Genomic DNA, 18,329 nt, shown 5'->3' on the forward strand with positions numbered 1-18,329 from the left:
AAGAAAATTTGAAAAATCAATGGCTGAATTCTACTTTAATTTAGTTTTACAAAAATAAACACAATATTCATTTCAAAATTAACAAAGCTATTTAACAGTAAATTCATCATGTAAGATATATAGCAATATAATTATAGCCTTAAATAATTTACTGCAATGTTTGATGCAAGTTTGATTTTCTTTTTGTTTATGCAGTGATAAAGGTTATTTGCAAGAGAAACTGTACATGCATAGGGCAAGTATCCTGCTTTACTTAGAGAAGTATCCATATTTTTCTGCAAAGAATGATGAAGTGCACCATTATATCTATGCCATCGCTGACCCAATTGTAGAACCTTTTTACATGGAGGAGGACATATATAATGAAGCGCAGTACTTAAAGACTGTTGTATTAGAAATAAAAGTAAGTAGTTTATAGCAAATGGTATTACACATTAATCTTATTTGCTCCTTGCATTATACTTCATAATAGTTAATGCATCCCACAACTGAAAAAAATATAATTCTAAACAAATCTAACCTACCTGCACTATTATCATATCCCATAATCTATTTTCTTTCTGAAACCAAATGTACTTGTCTACTGCAGCTGCCTATGCTGTCTGCTCCAGTGGTCTTCTAATGTAATTCATTCCCGGGTATCTTTTGAATGAGAAAGTTCCATACAACTTCTCTTCTTCTTCATACAATTTCCCAATTTCATCCTGCAACCTACAAAACAACTTACAAAATATATACAGGCTGAAAATGCCCTTGTTGCTCCAAAGGAATTAGCCGTGGGACAATATTTCTGGAATGGCCTTGTCGAAATGCTTGCCTGTTTGGTGACGTCAAAATCAAGACACAGAACTTTTTTTATTGAGAGAGTTTATTAACTTTATTCAGTCTCAGCACTCCTCTCACACACCTGTCCTCTGTAGACTCTTTTAGTAAAACAATAATCAATAAATTAAATAAAAATGACAGATGTTAAAAAAACTAAATTAACATGCCACAATGAAACTTAACTAATTAAATCAAACTGGCATTACATGCTTCCTCTCCAAGGTCACCTGCCAACAAGCATATCAGTGGTAGAGGGGGAGACAGTTGGATTGGATGACTCCCTTAACCATCTGCTGCCTGGACCTTTTAATGACTATCTTGGCCAGGCCCAGGAGATGACTTACGAGGTAAGCCTCCTTCTAACCCACCCCCCGCTCTGCACTGGGTGATCAAAGATGAGGAGCATGGAGCTGAAATTCGATCAAAATTGAGGAACAGATCCTCAAATAGATAAAAAGGGGTTGCAACCTCAGGCAATCTACATAAATGTGGAGCCCTGCAGCATACAACACCCAGCACACCAGGTCTCAAATGGAAAAAGGGAGGCCTCCGACAGAGAGATTCTGCCACTGGGGACCTCTCCAACTGCCAAGGCAGTGGATCAGAATGCCAAACGAGTCCTAAAGGTGGAGGAAGACCAGAGGATGGAGGTTGTGCATTAGCAGGCCATGCAGGAAACCCCTCCACACCAAATGGAAAGGAACGGAGGGATTTTCTACAAGGCGGCTCAAATTGTGGGGTTGCAGCTCTTAGGGAGGTGTCGGGATGCAGGACCAATGTGGAATCCCATCTGGATGTGGGGTCGGTCCTCTCTTTAAATGTGCTGAAAGTACTTAATTTAAAAATGCCCTTTACCTGTGTATTTTAGCAATATAGGCCAGGATTCACCCCAAAATATTCTAAGTACCGAATTTGCGTAAAAACTGAAATAACTCCTGCTGATTTGTTAAGCAGAATTTTCAAAATGAATCTCCCACACTCTGTGCACTGCAGTGTCTCAGCTAGATTTACACTGGAAATCTGGGGCGGGGCCTATTCCTGCTGGAGAGGCCGGCAGCATAGCGCTGAGCGTGCCACTGCACATGCGCTGATTTGTCAATGCCAAGATCGGCGCATGCGCAGTAGCCCCGCACTGCTAGCCTCCTGATTGCTGGCAGCTCAATCACTGGCCAGCCCTGTGACCCCACAAAGCTGCCTTTGCTGAACCACCACCCCCCTACTGGCCTACTGGATGTCTCCGGGCCAACGCCGATGTAACCTCCCCAATCCGCCAGCTTCAATCTCCCCCACCACTTCCCCAGGCAGTCCCTATCTCCCTAACTTTCCCCCCGGCAGACTCAGCCCTTCCCCAAAACACCCAGCAGTCCCCCCCACTCCAAGGCCAGCCCTGATCAGCCCCTTCTCTCCCTCTGCCACTGATCCTGACTGCACAGTGGTAGTGGGTCCCCCAACCCCCACCAATCTCCCCACCGCCCCCCCCATAGGCTCGCTCCCCCCTTTGGCCCCATTCTTTGACACTGCCCAATGCCCGGTGGGCAATGCCAAGGTGCCACTTGGGCAGCACTGGGGACCAGGCTGGTGATGCCAGGCTGGCAATGCCCAGGGGGCACTCCCCTTATCCCAAACTTCGTAGAGGAGCTCTGTGGCCTCCATTCTCTCCAGTGGGGTTGGCCGCCAGCTCCCCATTAGTGGGGAGCTGTTGTAAAACCTGCTGGAGTGAACCACTCCTGGCGAGAGTGGGAGAGGCTAGCAAGCCCGGAGACTTCAGTCCCAAGCCTGTTAGTTGGATTCAAATACAAATTTAAATATTTAAATCAGCTCTGCGTTGATTTCTGGCACAGAGCTGACGACGCCAGAAACCCGGGCCCCGGAGACGCACGGAGGTTGTGGTGCCCAGTGGGGAGCCTGCTAAATGGCTGCTAGAACTGCGCAGCAGGCTCGGAGAATCGCCCTTGCAATTACCATACTATTGACAGATTCACCTTTCTTTCTTTAAACAATAGCTTTATAGCACAATCAAATAATTTCAAAACAAATCAAAGAAAAAATAATTTTCCACATTTTGTATGGCCCATCATAATACAACACATCCTTCTTGTAGGATTGCCAATAATTTCTTTAAACATTCTTTTTTGTAAAGCAGCCCGATATTTGGTGACTTGCATTGATCCATTTTATCTTAGAGAACTTTTTTCGCTCTAACATTTATTTTATACGTGCAAGGTCAATCCTTAAACTTTTCTTGGTCACATTTTCTGTTGAATGTAAATTATCACATAGAGAATGGTTATTCAATAACATTCAATGAGCAAACTTTTCTAGCATTTCACTCAAAATGATTGATAAGTAAAATCCCATATCTATTGTTTATACATTTTGATTCTTTCTGTAAAGCTCACAAAGATGTCCTTAATTGCATACTGTGTAATTAAAACAGACACAGTTCCTTGAACCCAGAGTTTTTTGAGATCTTTAAAGTAATTTATTTTATCAAGAACAGATCCTCTTCCATTAATTGCCTCACGAGCTGAAATCCAAGCTGAACTGTTTAAAAGATAGTTAAGATAAAATCGATAGATGTTGGGGGTGCTCTTATCAGAATTTGGAAAAGTGTCAGTTTTGATGACAAAATTGGTGTGAAACTCTCCAGCTTCACTGGTCCGTTTTCTCCCCCCATCTGGTGGGGCAGGAAAGAGTCGGGAACCAGCTCCACAAAGATCGGGGCATTGTTTTTATGCTGCCCCGATCACAAGTGAGAAATAACTCCCCACCGTTCCCTCCAAATGGCAGTATTTAGGGCCTCCAGTCCCCTCCCCGACAATCATCCCCAGCATCCCTATCTCCCCGCTCCCAATCATCCCCACCACCCCTTCCCGCCACTCCTGATCATCCCCAGGTTTACCACCACAACTTTCCTGCTCCCTGCAATCAGCCTGGTAACTCCCCCCAGCAATCATCCCTGGCAGAACACCAACCATCCCTGGAAACCGCATTTTCCCCCTCCATCATCGCCATCCCATCCAAGTCCACACTGCCTGGTCTTGTCCCTCTCCTCCGGGGTTATACTGACCTTTGCACGCGCGGAGGGATCCCCTCAAAAGGTTTGAATTTGGGTAAACCTGTCAAGAACCCTGCTGATGTGAGACTAATTTGAGCTCCTCCAATGCGCGCACCGAGAGTCTGGTCTCAAGATCCTGCCCGTTATTTCAAGCCAACATAGAACCCTAAAATTTAGTGGTGTTATCAAAATTTTACAGACATAAACTGCAACTGGAATGGAAACTTCAGCCAACTGAACATAGAACATAGAACAGTACAGCACAGAACAGGCCCTTCGGCCCACGATGTTGTGCCGAGCTTTATCTGAAACCAAGATCAAGCTATCCCTCTCCCTATCATCCTGGTGTGCTCCATGTGCCTATCCAATAACCGCTTAAATGTTCCTAAAGTGTCTGACTCCACTATCACTGTAGGCAGTCCATTCCACACCCCAACCACTCTCTGCGTAAAGAACCTACTTCTGATATCCTTCCTATATCTCCCACCACGAACCCTATAGTTATGCCCCCTTGTGATAGCTCCATCCACCCGAGGAAATAGTCTTTGAACGTTCACTCTACCTATCCCCTTCATCATTTTATAAACCTCTATTAAGTCTCCCCTCAGCCTCCTCCACTCCAGAGAGAACAGCCCTAGCTCCCTCAACCTTTCCTCATAAGACCTACCCTCCAAACCAGGCAGCATCCTGGTAAATCTCCTCTGCACTCTTTCCAGCGCTTCCACATCCTTCTTATAGTGAGGTGACCAGAACTGCACACAATATTCCAAATGTGGTCTCACCAAGGTCCTGTACAGTTGCAGCATAACCCCACGCCTCTTAAACTCCAACCCCCTGTTAATAAAAGCTAACACACTATAGGCTTTCTTCACAGCTCTATCCACTTGAGTGGCAACCTTTAGAGATCTGTGGATATGGACCCCAAGATCTCTCTGTTCCTCCACAGTCTTCAGAACCCTACCTTTGACCCTGTAATCCACATTTAAATTAGTCCTACCAAAATGAATCACCTCACATTTATCAGGGTTAAACTCCATTTGTCATTTTTCAGCCCAGCTTTGCATCCTATCTATGTCTCTTTGCAGCCTACAACAGCCACCCACCTCATCCACTACTCCACCAATCTTGGTGTCATCAGCAAATTTACTGATCCACCCTTCAGCCCCCTCCTCTAAGTCATTAATAAAAATCACGAAGAGCAGAGGACCAAGCACTGATCCCTGTGGCACTCCGCTAGCAACCTGCCTCCAATCCGAAAATTTTCCATCCACCACCACCCTCTGTCTTCGATCAGACAGCCAGTTACCTATCCAATCGGCCAACTTTCCCTCTATCCCACACCTCCTCACTTTCATCATAAGCCGACCATGGGGGACCTTATCAAACGCCTTACTAAAATCCATGTATATGACATCAACTGTCCTACCTTCATCAACACACTTAGTTACCTCCTCAAAAAATTCAATCAAATTTGTGAGGCACGACTTGCCCTTCACGAATCCGTGCTGGCTATCCCGGATTAATCCGCATCTTTCTAAATGGTCGTAAATCCCATCCCTAAGGACCTTTTCCATCAATTTACCAACCACCGAAGTAAGACTAACCGGTCTATAATTACCAGGGTCATTTCTATTCCCTTTCTTAAACAGAGGAACAACATTCGCCACTCTCCAGTCCTCTGGCACCATCCCCGTGGACAGCGAGGACCCAAAGATCAAAGCTAAAGGCTCTGCAATCTCATCCCTTGCCTCCCAAAGAATCCTAGGATATATTTCATCAGGCCCAGGGGACTTAGCGACTTTCAGTTTATTCAAAATTGCCAGGACATCCTCCCTCCGAACATCTATTTCCTCCAGCCTATTAGCCTGTAACACCTTCTCTTCCTCAAAAACATGGTCCCCCTCCTTGGTGAACACTGAAGAAAAGTATTCATTCATCACCTCGCCTATCCCTACTGACTCCATACACAAGTTCCCACTACTGTCTTTGACCGGCCCTAACTCACCCTGGTCATTCTTTTATTCCTCACAGAAGAGTAAAAAGCCTTGGGATTTTCCTTGATCCGACCCGCCAAGGACTTCTCATGTCCCCTCCTAGCTCTCCTAAGCCCCTTTTTCAGCTCATTCCTTGCTAACTTGTAACCCTCAATCGAGCCATCTGAACTTTGTTTCCTCATCCCTACATAAGCTTCCCTCTTCCTTTTCACAAGACATTCCACCTCTTTCGTGAACCATGGTTCCCTCACTCGGCCATTTCCTCCCTGCCTGACAGGGACATACCTATCAAGGACACCCAGTATTTGTTCCTTGAAAAAGTTCCACTTTTCATTAGTTCCTTTCCCTGACAGTTTCTGTTCCCAAGTTATGCCCCCTAATTCTTGCCTAATCGCATCATAATTACCTCCCCCCCAATTGTAAACCTTGCCCTGCCGTACGGCCCTATCCTTCTCCATTGCAATAACAAAAGACACCGAGTTGTGGTCACTATCTCCAAAGTGCTCTCCCACAACCAAATCTAACACTTGGCCCGGTTCATTTCCAAGTATCAAATCCAATGTGGCCTCACCTCTTGTCGGCCTATCCACATATTGTGTCAGGAAACCCTCCTGCACACACTGCACAAAAACTGCCCCATCCGAACTATTTGACCTACAAAGGTTCCAATCAATATTTGGAAAGTTAAAGTCCGCCATGACAATTACCCTGCGACCCCCACACATATCCATAATCCGCATAGCAATTTCTTCCTCCACATCTCTATTACTATTTGGGGGCCTATAGTAAACTCCTAACAACTTGACCGCTCCTTTCCTATTTCTAACCTCAGCACATATTACCTCAGTGTGCAGATCCCCCTCGAAGTGCCTTTCCGCAGCCGTTAAACTATCCTTGATTAACAATGCCACTCCTCCACCTCTTTTACCAGCTTCCCTACACTTAGTGAAACATCTATACCCTGGAATGTCCAACAACCATTCCTGTCCTTGTTCTACCCACGTCTCCGTAATGGCCACAACATGTAGTCCCAAGTACCAATCCTCGCCCCAAGTTCATCTACCTTGTTCCGGATGCTCCTTGCATTGAAGGAGACACATTTCAACCCACCTTCCTGTCTACCGGTACCCACCCTTGACCCTGATACCTTCCCCAATACCTCACCACCCTTACTGACCTCTGGACTACAACTCTTTTTCCCACTCCCCTGACAAATTAGTTTAAACCCCCCTGAAGAGCCGTAGCAAATTGAAAGTGATACTAAACCACTATAGAGGATGGATCCAGGAGCTAAGAATAAGCAAATACAAAGTTGCCACAGCAGTTTTCATGCCATCAGAACCACTGTGAGCAGAGTTGAAGAGTCTCTGCAGACTTTTGCCATTTTTGTGAAGACCCATGGAACTCTGGTTGATTTGGTGTTGCTGTCAGCTAGGGATTAGGCTAAATCCTTGAAGAAAAGAAGCTGAAATTATACCAGAGAAATTTCAGTGCCTTGAAGAACATCATGTTTGTATCCAGCACCATGTATGCTGAGTGGACTGCGTAGTTAATCCATGAGATCTAGCTGTTATCTCGGCTATTTTAAGTGTCATATGTAGTTTATACTGACCACAATTTACCAGCTAAATCATGTTTAATATATGTTGACTTTGATTTGATTGTTAAATAAAAGTTATAAAAGCAAACTCTTGTCCATTTATTTTGCTGGACCATTCAGCAAATTTGTTTTTTGTAATTTGTTCATTTCCACAGTGATCATAGCAGCAGCTATGATTAACCCATGGATTTTCTAGGCAACTGTATAAATATTTTTAACTTTCAACTCTGTTAAATTAGAACTTGTGGAAAAAGAACTAAAGAATAATGTTTAAGAATTTGTGTTTCTCAGCAGCAGAACTCAACGAATAGAAAATCATGGAAATGCATGATCAAATTCCCAATTGACTGCAATGTAACAGAATATCAGGTGTTGAGTTGCGTCCTTTAAGCCATGGCACAACACAAATTTCCACCCCACAATTTTGTCAAATTACGTTATATATAAAAAGTACAAGATGATCAAACACTATTGTCCTGGCATCAAACATATCTTTAAGGAACTTTATTCTTGTGATTTTCTCAGAAGCAAATTGCATTAGCTCCCACTTGAATGTGATTGAAGAATGGTCAGTAGTTTTTTATGCAGCTAAACAAAATTATTGAATACAGGATTAGATCTTCGTATCAATAAATTTAATATACATGGAGAATGTACATGTTTCTTGTGAACTGTAGTGATAAATTTTATTATGTTTTCCATTGCAGACAGGTTTAGAAGAACTTATACAAAAAATTGAAATGGATGAACACAATATCTTTCTGCACCAATTGTTAAAAATGTATGGAGAGGAAGAAGTAATAGGAAATATATCAACAAGATTTAGGTAATATATAGTACAGGAATGGTTTGTTGTTTGTTGGCTCCCAATGTACAGGCATGTCTGATGGGGAAGAAATGAATGATCTTCTTCCTCAGCCAGGGTAAGCGAACCACCCCACTCTCTGTCTGGATCCCTTCACACACCCCTCACACCTCCAACGCTATCTCTTATTCAGCCATCTTGAGGGTTTCCAGCACCAGGCACGAGGCCCTCCTCGCCCCTTCGACAATCATAATGGTCCCCCCAGAGGCTGCTATGCTTCTCATACTATTCAAGCCCCTATTCAAGTCCCACGCATGCCACAGCTCATCACCATCTTTAATCTCACACCTACACTCTCCCTATCTGTGTCATTGCAGGACAAACTCATCCACAACAAGCATGAGTTGGTGCAGCCAGCAGGAGTCATGCGTGAGCTCTGAACTTTCACGTGTTTTGAGGAGTGAGCCTTTGAGCTGGCTGAGGAGGAGGAACACCGCACCTATGCTGCTGGTGAAGTGGGGGCAGCAGACAAATGTGAGAACCCCAAGATATGCTGTCATTTCCCAAGTCTCAATTGAATAAACAATGTTCCCTCCATCTCCTCTGTAATGCACTGATACCATCTCCCTTCTCTTGCAGGCTAGATGCCCTCTGGACACACCGGACACAAGTGACTTCATGGGAGTCTTACCCAACCCCACAATGGAAGAGGCATCTCAGCTGTCACCCACATCTGGGCACCAGTACAGATACTCACAGCTCAGTGGGATCACCAAGTAGACAGGCTTCAGGGTGACTCACTGGTAAGCACCTCACAGCTGAAGATCCACAGAGGTAGAGGCAAGGATGTCCCAGGACTGTAGCACTCGGAGGGATGCTGTAGCCCAGAACTCTGCTGAGTCTCTGGCTGATGATGTGCCCCTAGGTCTGATTATCCCACAGCTGCTGGAGCAGCAGAGGTAGAGTCATAAGCATCAGGAAAGAATGACAGCATCTCGCCTCGGACTGCAAGGCTGGCTGGAGGAGTCCCATCAACTTCTATCCAAGGAGGTCAAATTTTCTTTGTTCTTTGAGATGGTGCCATCACTTCAGCGCAACGAGGCCAACACTGTGAGGATGGTGTCTGCAGTGAAGACCTCAGCGTGGTACGTGCACTCCATGGCAGGAGATGTCCGCACCATGGTTCAGCTCATGACCCCCATATCTGAGGGTATGAACTTCACGGTGCAGGACTTTGACTGCAAGACGCAGGTGCAGGTGGGAATCCACGAGTGTCTGTGCCAGAGGATGGTGTGGCTTCTGGATCTCCTTTCAGCTGCCCCTCTATCCCATGGAGGAGCTCAGGGGCCCCCGGCTGCCCAAAGGGAAAAGGATCAGCAGGAGTATATCCTGGGGCCCTCCAGCCAGTAGACCCTATGCGTCTCCAGTCTATCTGACACCTCCCTCCCAGTGAGCGACACACCTCCAGCCTGGGACACCGAGGAGGACAGTAGTCAAAGATCCATGCTGTCCGAAAGCAGGCCTGAACCCTCAAAGTCCTGCTCCCCCAGGGTATGCCCACCAAGGTCATCTCAGGCAACAGGATGTTGAAGTCAACAAGATGTCTCAAGGACAGCTGTGGATCCTGGCGGTACATCTAGATGTAGTATGAAGGTCAGGAAGATTAAGAAACCGTAGGCACTTAGTGGGCGCGGGTGAATATAAGCACTAAAGTAGATAGGTCACCAATGTATTGAAAGTTTGGCATTAAAATTCACTTAGTTTTGTTAAAGCCACCAAGTTTGGGGAACCACTGTGCTCACCCAGCACACCATCCCTGTGGAGTGTGAAAATGGCAGTGCTATGTCCCTCCCACACTGCCGATGCAGTAAGGAAGCGCTGCTACTGGCAGTCAGCCCCCCACCCTGAGCCCATCCCCCATCCCCATCCATGGTAAGGTAAACAACTCCTGCACCTGCACCTGCCCCCCCATCAAAGCACCCTCCTCTCATGTCTAACAGTGTTGTGTAGTGATCATGAGGCCAAGGGCTGTAAGAAGTCTCACAACACCAAGTTAAAGTCCAACAGGTTTATTTGGAATCACGGGCCTTCAGGTCACTCATCTGATGAAGGAGCAGCATTCCGAAAGCTCGTGATTCCAAATAAACCTGTTGGACTTTAGCCTGGTGTTGTGAGACTTCTTACTGCGCTCACCCTGTCCAATGCTGGCATCTCCACATCGAGGTGCTAACAGGCTGCCCACCTTGGTTGTAAGATGAATGTGAACATCAGACCCCTGATGTGAGTTGGACCTGTAGTAGCAAATGCTGTACATCCCATGTTTCTGAGCCCTATGAAAAACCATGCTGTGGAAACACAAGGCCAACACACCCGGCCATCCCATCGTATCGGGCAATGGGACCCTGTGCGAGAACCTCTCCGGCTACATTGAGGCCATCCTGAAACCCATTGTACAAAGAACCCCCAGCTTTTGTCGCGACACTACGGATTTCCTACAGAAACTCAGTACACATGGAGCAGTTGAATCAGGAGCACTCCTCGTCACAATGGATGTCTCGGCACTCTACATCAGCATCCCCCAATGGCATTGCTGCAACTGCCTCAGTCCTCAACGCCAACAACTGCTAATCTCCAGATGCAATTTTACAACTCATCCCCTTCATCCTGGACCACAATGTCTTCACCTTCAACAACCAGTTCTTCATCCAGACACACAGAACAGCCATGGGGACCAAATTCGCATCTCAATATGCCAACATCTTCATGCACAGGTTCGAACAAGACGTCTTCGCCGCACAGGACCTTCAACCGATGCTATACACTAGATACATCGATGACATTTTCTTTCTTTGGACTCATGGTGGACAATCACTGAAACAACTATATGATGACATCAACAAGTTCCATCCCACCATCAGACTCATCATGGACTACTCTCCGGAATCGGTTGCATTCTTGGACACACGCATCTCCATCAAGGACGGTCACCTCAGCACTTCACTGTACCGAAAGCCCATGGGCAACCTCACGATGCTCCACTTCTCCAGCTTCCACCCTAAACACATTAAAGAAGCCATCCTCTACAGACAAGCCCTCCGTATACACAGGATCTGCTCAGATGAGGAGGATCGCAACAGACACTTCCAGGCGCTGAAAGATGCCCTCATAAGAACAGGATATGACGCTCGTCTCATTGACAATTCCGACACGCCAGAGCAAAAAACCGCACCGACCACCTCAGAAGACAAACACGGGACACGGCGGACAGAATACCCTTCATCGTCCAGTACTTCCCCGGAGCGGAGAGGCTACGACATCTTCTCCGGAGCCTTCAACATGTCATTGATGAAGACGACCATCTCGCAAAGGCCATCCCCATACCCCCACTTCTTGCCTTCAAACAACCGTACAACCTCATACAGACCATTGTCCGCAGCAAACTAGTAAAAAGTCTCACAACACCAGGTTAAAGTCCAACAGGTTTATTTGGTAGCAAAATCCACTAGCTTTTGGAGCGCTGCTCCTTCGTCAAGTAAGTGGGGGTTCTGTTCACAAACAGGGCATATAAAGACACAAACTCAATTTACAAAATAATGGTTGGAATGCGAATTTTTACAGGTAATCAAGTCTTAAAGGTACAGACAATGTGAGTGGAGAGAGCGTTAAGCACAGGTTAAAGAGATGTGTATTGTCTTCAGACAGGACAGTTAGTGAGATTTTGCAAGTCCAGGCAAGTCGTGGGGGTTACAGATAATGTGACATGAACTCAAGATCCCGGTGGAGGCCGTCCTCATGTGTTTGGAACTTGGCTATCAGTCTCTGCTCAGCGACTCTGTGTTGTTGTGTGCCGTGAAGGCCGCCTTGGAGAACGCTTACCCAAAGATCAGAGGCCGAATGCCCGTGATCGCTGAAGTGTTCCCCAACAGGAAGAGAACACTCTTGCCGATTGTCGAGCAGTGTTCATTCATCCATTGTCATAGCGCCTGCATGGTATCCCCAATGTACCATGCCTCGGGACATCCTTTCTTGCAGCGTATCAGGTAGACAACGTTGGCCGAGTTGCAAGAGTATGTACCGTGTACCTGGTGCACCATTCAATGGCAGGACATTTAACTCTCTCTCAGGCAGGAGTCAGACATGCAGCAACAGGGACCAGGCATGATGGCCTTGTTTGTGGTACCAAAGGTCTTTGAAGCCCCCCAGGATGTCAGGGGCAGCGTGCTGACCCATGGGCAGTGCCAGCTTGGCGGCTGGTTGTGGAGCTGGCGCTTGAAGCTGGGTCTGGCCATCAGGAGGCCAGCCATTGGGGGGGGGTGGGGATTGTGTAAGGGCTGACCATTGGGGGACAGGGGTTCAGGGCTGGCCACTGGGGGTGGGAGTCGGGGGGAAGGCGCACGTCAACAGATCTCCCAGTAAAGTGGGAGACTGGGGCACTGGGGCACTGGCCCCCTCAGCACTCTGCTGCTGCCCACCCCCCCCCCCCCCCCCACCACCCCTCCCGCACTGGCATAAATCCCCTGACAGTCTCTGTGCTGCACAGGAAATTCACTTTATTAAGTTCACCATGGTGTGTTGGAACAGTGTCATTACCTGTTAAGGTTTATACAATATCAAACTTTTTTTGTTGTAGAAGTTATTGCTAAATGTCTTAATATATGTTAACTGTATTCTTAAATACATTTTGTTTGGTAAAAGCTCCCCAGTGGATCATTTGAACCATACCTGGAATGAAACATCTTATGTTTACCTGTGCCAAAATTCAAAGTGCAAAACTTATGGTTTGGCTGACTGCATAAAACACCTAAGAGTTTCTGACCTGGATTATAACACCCCTTTGTCGATGTTTTCACAGGAAAAGGCCAGGTCTATGGCTTTCTGGATGTCTAGAGTTGGTTTAGCCATTAAGTTCCTTTGGATCACAATGTTAATTCCATATGTCAAACAATCCCTTAACAATCTCGAAGTGCTGGCATGTACTCATAGTGTTCTGCCAATTTCTGCAGTCTTGTCAAGAATTCAGGAACTAGTTTCCCAGGGGATCGAGTTGCTGTGTTAAGCCTGTAGCATTGCAATATAACAGGCAGTTACATGGTAGTGGTCAAATATCACGGCCGGAATTGTCTGGCCATTCATGCCAGCGGGATTCTCCGGTCCCACCAGCAGTGCACCCCACCTGTGGATTTCCCACCGGCATGGGGTGACGTCAATGGGAATTCCCAATGACAGCAGCAGGACCAGTGAATCCTGCTACTAGCAAACAATGCTTCACCTCCCGCTGGCGGGATACACGCAGCTGGGAGGCCAGAGAATTTCACCCTATATCTACCAATTTGTCAAAAGATTTTGATTCCAGGCAGCCAGGTAGGTTAAACCTTTATGATGCTGGAAGTTGGGGCCCCACAGGTGGTCAGGAGGATGCCTTTTTGCTGGTTGTCCCCTTCTATCTCGTTTACCAGGAAGAAATATCTCATTTTTATGGCATACTAGGGCCAATCCTTCACACCTGCATCAAATGTTTCCAGTTGCCAAAACAGCGACATTTTCAATATCTCCCCGTCACTATCCTGCTGGGTTCGTTGAAAGGCAAGGCTGTCCAAAAATTTTCTTGTTCCTTGTTACCAATGTAATGACTCAGGAAGCCCAACTGGGTTTCAGCTATGTTTAATAAATAAGTGTTTTCAATAATGAAAAATAATTGAATTTGTCACTTGTTGGGATTTGGATTCTATCCTAAATCCCAGAGTAAGAAAATTCTTATCAGGGAATAACCTTATTGGTAAAAAGAATAATCACAAATTTGGAACACCAACTAATATGGTTTATTGTACGATAACAATTAATATTTAGCATTTCACTAGTTGAGGTATGGCATGATATAATATCTTTCCAGTAGATTCCAGGACTTCTGGGTTCTTCTCTTGTTGGTTCCTGGGACTTTTGGGGACTTCCTGGTCCCTCAGACCTAGTCTCTTCACTGTTGAAGTCTTGAAGATTCTGTCTTAGTTAATTTATTTGTAATATACATTCAAACCCCCTTTGAAGCCTTAGACTCCAAATTTCCCAGCCTATTTATTTCAGTTGCTGAAGTTTTCCTCTCTCTGTTTGTCGCTCTCTCTCTCTCTCTCATTCTCCCAGTCTACAATTGCTGCTGAGTATTGAAGGCAACTTTGACTCTCCCTGACTTCGTAAAGCAATTACCTTGTATCCTAATACTAAATTCTAATACTGATCTAACACCGATACTTCGGACTTCTGTCGACAAATTCCAATATTTCTGGATGGTTATGGCAATCTCTCGCCTATACTTCTGGATTGTTATGGCAACCCTAGCTCATATTTGGATCGGCACGGTAGCACAGTGGTTAGCACTGCTACTTCACAGCTCCAGGGTCCCGGGTTCGATTCCCGGCTCGGGTCACTGTCTGTGTGGAGTTTGCACATTCTCCTCGTGTCTGCGTGGGTTTCCTCCGGGTGCTCCGGTTTCCTCCCACAGTCCAAAGATGTGCGGGTTAGGTTGATTGGCCAGGTTAAAAATTGCCCCCTAGAGTTCTGAGATGCGTAGGTTAGAGGGATTAGCGGGTAAATATGTGGGGGTAGGGCCTGGGTGGGATTGTGGTCGGTGCAGACTTGATGGGCCGAATGGCCTCCTTCTGCACTGTAGGGTTTCTATGATATTTACTTTTTGGTTTCTTGCAGCAAACCTTAAACCTATATTTAATTCTGGGTTTCTTGATGTCAACCCCAAACATTGCCTGTCAACTGACACGACTAATTGCTAACTCTCTCCTGGTAAAAGTCACCTTTTAGCAAATCTGACACAGATGCTCCCTCTGACAAATGCAAAGATAGTAAGAAGTTTAACAACACCAGGTTAAAGTCCAACAGGTTTATTTGGTAGCAAAAGCCACACAAGCTTTCGGAGCTGAAAGCCCCTTCTTCAGGTGAGTGGGAATTCTGTTCACAAACAGAGCATATAAAGACACAAACTCAATTTACATGAATAATGGTTGGAATGCGAATACTTACAACTAATCAAGTCTTTAAGAAACAAAACAAAACGTTGTTTACCCCAGTTTACCCCAGTCCAACGCCGGCATCTCCAAATGCAAAGATCCCAGTGCTGCTCCCTTATTTTTATATTCTTTATTCAGGCAGCTTTTACAACATTCAACTCAAGTCTGAGTATATAAATACAACTAATAACTTTTCTCAAATATTTGTAACTACTGACCAATGGGAAGTGAATTCATGGACCCCCTACAACAACCTAACCTCAACTTGCACTCCATAATTACAATGTACCAATGGGGGAAATACTTATGCCTTCCCTACTTCAAACTAATTGTAACTAGTACCCTTTTCTTAAAATTCTAGCCCTCCGGCCATCCTATTAACCAATCAGCATCTCAGTTTTGGCTTCTGTTTACTGCTAATGCTGGACCATCTAGAGCCCAAATGCAACATGTCCCAACTACAACCTCAGTTCACTCCTGAGTTTTTGTTCTCCTTAAAGCTCATTACAGTATTTTACACTGAATTTAAAGATTTCTTAACAACATTTCAATAGTACGTACAAGGCTTTTCATCACTAAACTTACGTACAGTGCAATTGAATAACTTAAGCTCTATCAATTACAAATGTATCAATGAAGTGAAGTAATGTCTAACTTGGTAGTAAGTAAACAACGAGTAAAAATATAATATTCAGAAATGGGCTCATTGCGAATAGAGTTTTTCATAAATGGGTAGTAAACATTAATACATTCTTGTACGTGGGATAACAGTATTGCTTAAGATGTTATTCCAATGACTAAAGTATTATTTTTGCCCAGAAAATTTTTAGAAATAATTTGTTTATGAAATGTAAGTGTCATTGGCAAGACCAACATCTCTAATTGTCTTTGAAAAGATGCTGGTGAGACATTGTTCCCACTGATTACAGAATACTATCATATGCAAATAGCTCCTCAGGATTGTTGCTATATTGAATATAAGAGCTAATATTGAGCAGTTACATAGTCAAGAAATTTAATTTATTTGTTTGATATATCATAATAAACATCAATGGTTTTGATAATAGATGACAGTAAAGATTAGGTACTTAGTTATGCACATTTAGTTATGCAGGTGAGCAAGCCAACAGCTTTAATAGCACGAGGAAAGAATTTTCTTATTGTTGGATGTAGGACATTAATCTGTGAATAATTAAATGTATTATTTTATATTCTTTTCTGTCAGTGAGGAAAGGGTGGAAGTGATCCTGAAAAATGTAACAAACTTGCAGAAAACTGTCACAGTGCTCCACAAACAACAGGATGAAAATTATGATCACCTAAAGCATAAAACTGAGGAGCTGTGTGAACTATTTGAAATTGAGTTAAAAGAGAAATCTCAAAAAGGTAAATTAAATAGTTTATCATTCATGCTTTCACCTTTTAATGATTTAAATTTGTGGAACTGTTACTTTCATCTATTAGACAAGAGATAGTTTTATGAATCCAGGAACCTAGCGTGCAATTTATCTGCCAGGTATGCTTATGGGAAATTTTGGAAAATCATGGAAGTGTGCATCCAATTCCTGTTAACCAGCAGATACAATGGGGAACACTGGCATTTTTCTTCTGTCCAATAAAATTAAAATTAAAGGTGGAAAATTATGATCCATTTGACCACGATCTTGTTCTCTCTAAGACGCATGGCTGGCTGATGGGTGTACTGGATCATGATATGAAGTCCCGATGGGTATGAATGAAAATTCATAAAATTGGCACCTGAATTTCAAGAATTATGAAATTGCTTTTTTGGACTGCATATTCACAGTAATATCACTCCTCAAACTGAGATTCTAATCTCAACTATACCTTGAAGAACACATGCCAAATGGCTGGGGGCACTTTCTGAAAGTGAGGAAGTGAAAGCAGAAAGGAAGCTTGCCCAGTCCTTTCTCATCCATCTCCTATAAGTTTCTGCAGAGCAATATTAACAGAAAGCACAGAGTGAAGGAGCAAGCAAGAAATGGCACATGCTCTAGTGAACCAAATAGGAAAGAATAATGCACTAGGTGGATGATAAATGCTGCAAAAATACTAAATGGAATCAAAATGTATTTCAGTTAGCAATGTAGCTGATGTTGAAGATCGAACAACACCATTATTGAAGTTAATAAAGAGGAGGTGGACTCATAGGTACGTGACACTAGTAACTAAGAATATAAACACAAAACTAAAAATATTCCTCTAAATTCGCTTGACCAAATAAATTAGTATACTGCATAACCCACATTACATTGCTTCTGTGACTTGAGTTCCAGAGACCATAATTTTGTACTCATTCATTCCTCGCTATGTGATAGGTGGCTTCTTGCAAGAGTAAAGAAGACCCCGCAAGTTGAATTATCTTTTGTGTCAATGTGATGAAATTTCATGCTGCACTGACACAAAACTGTAGTACAACTGAGTGAATTATTGACTAGGTGGTACATCAAATTTTGGCAAGCAGTGTGAGAATGCTTCCTCACCATTTCACACCATGATAGTGGGCAAACTATTACATTTTTAACTAACCTTTTTATTTCAACTAAGCTCCACTTTCTTGACCAGAGTGTTATACAAAGCTAGCAGTACAACTTAGAGCTTCTGAGCACGTACCATTTTCAAGCTTCTTTATAAAAGGCAACACAATAGTTTGCAACTTAGTAACAAAGTCACAAAGGTAGTGATGAATGTAGTATAACATGCAATATCGTACAATTGCTCATTTTCATTAACTTTCTTACTTACACATATGTGCATTTATCTTTAGATCCACCCATGAAGTTAATGAAGAGGAGCAGCATAATAAAGTATGATGTAAAGAAAGGGACAAGATTCAATCTGATTTCTTTTCTCAATGTTATCACTTAATTATTAAAGGTGTAGTTCCCATAATTATATTTTTCCAAGTGTCAGTAAGAGTTGATCTGTGAGAAAATGTAGTTTCCACATGATCCATTTTAAAAATAGCAGTGTTTTCCAGAAGAGGTTATATATTTGGGCACCTGTATTCCAC

Source organism: Mustelus asterias, chromosome 7, assembly GCF_964213995.1.
Source record: "Mustelus asterias chromosome 7, sMusAst1.hap1.1, whole genome shotgun sequence".
Classification (NCBI taxonomy): Eukaryota; Metazoa; Chordata; class Chondrichthyes; order Carcharhiniformes; family Triakidae; genus Mustelus; species Mustelus asterias.